Genomic DNA, 3,294 nt, shown 5'->3' on the forward strand with positions numbered 1-3,294 from the left:
AGCTTGGCATCTTCCTGGGGGAGGGGGTTATGCAGAAGAGAGTGCAAGAGAGAGGTGGAAGGCGGTCGCAGAAGCGGATGAAAGCAGGAGAATGCAGAAGCGGCCGAAGCAGGCGAGAGCAGAGTGAGAGAAGGAGAGGAACGGCTAAGTGAGAGGGAGAGAGGAGAGCGCAGGAGGGGGAAAGTGAGAGAGAGAGAGTAAAAGAGAGAGGGACAGAAAGGAAGGAAAGGAAGGAAGACCGTGCACAATAAACTTCTGAAGCTTCAGACGTATGTCGTGTCTTTCTGCGGCCAGAAAGGGACACGGTGGGACGCGATAGTTTCCTTCATTTCAAGGATTTCTGTTTGGTTTTTTTCAATATTTCTAACTCTTTATTGAAATGATTTCTTGCTTCCTGTATTTGCTCTTTTAACTGTTGATTGGTGCTATCATTCAATGTCTGCATTTGCTCTTTCATCTCATCATTCACTGCCTGCATTTGCTCTTTCATCTCATCATTCAATGCCTGCATTTGCTCTTTCAACTCATCCTTTGCTTCCCTGATCATTTTAATTATGTACATTCTGAACTCCCTTTCTGTCATTTCTTCTGCCATGCTGTCATTGGATTTTATTGATGTAACATCTAGATTTGTTTGGGGCATTTTCTTCCCTTGTTTTCTCATATTGTTCAGGAATCAGTGGGTCATTAAGATATTGCAGATTTCCTCTATTGACTTATAATGTCCCTGAAGATTGCTAGTATATCCCCTCTTATCCTTCAGTAGACTGCAGTCTTGGCGGAAGTTGATAATGCGGTGCTCCACAAGGAAGCTACCTCTCTAGGGATTGTGACCCTCAGGTGGGGTATATTCCCTGATAGTGGGCAGAGGTGCCTCCACTTGTTGACCAATGGTCATCCAAAGGGGAACTAGGCTGTGGATTGAGGCATGGCCTCTTTGTTCCTGTGTCTCTGGTTTTACCAACCTTGTGGGAAAACCTCACCCGGCGGGAAAGACTCACCCGGTGGGGAGGTCTTGCTGGTCAGTTCCCCTCCTAAAGGTTCCCCTCAATCTACAATTACTGCCTGGGCTGGGCTGTCTTCCTCTGCAATGTTCCCAGGGGCCCGGACCTACCTCCTGCGCCTGGGAGCCTCACCCTTCGCAGACGAGTCTCTTTAAGCTGCCCCTCCTCAGAGAATCTACCCGCAGTCCTAGGCGTGTCTGTGTGCGACTCTTCCAGCAAGAAGCTGGTCCTGGGAGCCTTCTCTGCACCTAATCACCTGGCTATGCAGCCCCTCCTCTGAGCCACCACCTGGAGCCCCGTACAATAGCTCTGAGACCCAGAGACCTGCCACACACCTCTTCCTCCAGACAGCCGCCTGGTGTTCCAACGCAGTCACTGGGAGTTCAAGCAACTCACTTTGCGTCTCCTCCTCCTGCCAACCACCTGTAGCCTAGGCAGTCACTCCGAGTCCAAGTGACCCACCCTGTTCCTCCTCCTCCTCCGGGTAGCCCCCCCGGTGTTCAGGAGTGGTCACTTTGAGTCCAAACAACTCACCACTCGCCTCCTCCTCTGGCAACCGCCTGTGGCTCTGATGCAGTCACTCCTAGACCAAGCAACCCGCTGCGCTCTCCTCTTCCTCTGGGCAACCCCCCAGGTGTTCAGAAGCAGTCATTCTGAGTCCAAGCGCTGTGCTGAGCTGCCTCCTCTATGATGATTCCAGTTGTCCATGTTTACCGCTCCAGTGGGGGGAGGGGCGTCTCGCCGAGCAACTCTACTTCCCCAAGTTCCCTGCCTTCCAGGGCTACCGCCCCATCCAGGACACCTCCCCAACGGGAGAGACTCACCCGGCAGCTTTGAGTTGGTCCCAAGTCTCTCACTATCTCCTCTTTTGAATCCTGCATCCTGGAGCAACATGAAATGCAGCCGCCCTCTAGTCCACCATCTTGAAACCTCCTAATACTTCCATCTTTACTCTGTTAGGGCTCCAGAAAACCAGAAGTACCTCAGACAATGAGGTTGGAGAATGTCATTGTGAAGGTGGAGTTCCTTCTCCTGGGATTCAGTGACCATCCAGAACTTCAGAGTCTTCTTTTGGCTGTGTTCTTTTCCATCTACTCTGTTAGCCTGATGGGAGATCTTGGGATGATTTTACTAATCACCACCAGCTCCCACCTGTGTACCCCAATGTACTTTTTCATCGGCATGCTGTTCTTCATAGATTCCTTCTACTCCTCCGTCATTGCCCCCAAGTTACTTGTGGACTTGATTTCTGATGAGAAGACCATTTCTTACAATGGTTGTGCTACACAGTTATATTTTTTCTTCTCTTTGGTTGACACAGAATCCTTCCTCTTGGCCGCCGTTACATATGACAGGTACATAGCAATCTGCAACCCCCTGCTTTATACTGTTATTATGTCCCAGAGGGTGTGTTGTCAGTTTGCACTTGGAGCATTTGTGAGGGGAACTTTGAGCTCAATTATTCACACCACCAATATTTCCATCTGTGATTCTGTTCCAAAGAAATTAACCATTTCTTCTGTGATATCTCCCCACTCTTCTCTCTGTCCTGCACTGACACATGCACGACATCATTCTGGTGGTCTTTGCTAGCTTGGTGGAGGCTATCTGTCTTCTAACTGTTCTCCTTTCATATGTCTGTATTATAGCAGCCATCCTTAGAACAGGGTCAGCAGAAGTAAGAAGGAAAGGCTTCTCCACCTGTGCTTCCCACCTGATAGTGGTCATTATCTACCGTGGCACCCTGATCTTCATTTATTTGTGCCCCAGCACAGAACATTCACTGGACATTGACAAAGTGACCTCTGTGTTCTACACATTGATTATCCCTATGTTGAACCCCCTAATTTACAGTCTGAGGAACAAAGATGCCAAAAATGCCTTTAGAAAAATGTTTCACCAAAAATTGGTTTCTTAAGATGACATGAAAAGGGCCAGATGACTTCAATAAGGTCTGTTCTTTGATCTTTGGTTCTAACTGTTGGAAATGTCAATTTAACTTGGATATTCCTCAGATCTGTAGATTATGAAGTATCAGCCACAGAGTAGGGTTGAAAGTTAACTTGCAGCTAGAATCTCTCACATTACTAATGTGGTATCTGCCTGCTTATTGCTTTATAGCTGAAATAGTAAAGATCAATGTAAGGGAATATTTACCCCTCAATTTCTATATATCGTCTTTTATACCTTGTCTCCTCTTTCTCTAATTTTTCTCCAATCCTTTAAAACATAGGGTAAATTAACCACATTTCATAATCCTGCTTTTGTGAAAGAAAACATATTCAATTCA

At 47.3% G+C, this 3,294-nt stretch overlaps 1 pseudogene; it reads left to right on the plus strand.

Annotated features, from left to right (window-relative positions):
* Positions 1-1,976: 1,976 nt before the first annotated feature.
* On the plus strand, positions 1,977-2,922 carry LOC124975456 (olfactory receptor 1020-like; annotated as a pseudogene).
* Positions 2,923-3,294: the final 372 nt, after the last annotated feature.

The sequence above is a fragment of the Sciurus carolinensis genome, unplaced genomic scaffold (assembly GCF_902686445.1).
Source record: "Sciurus carolinensis unplaced genomic scaffold, mSciCar1.2, whole genome shotgun sequence".
In the NCBI taxonomy this organism is placed as follows: domain Eukaryota; kingdom Metazoa; phylum Chordata; class Mammalia; order Rodentia; family Sciuridae; genus Sciurus; species Sciurus carolinensis.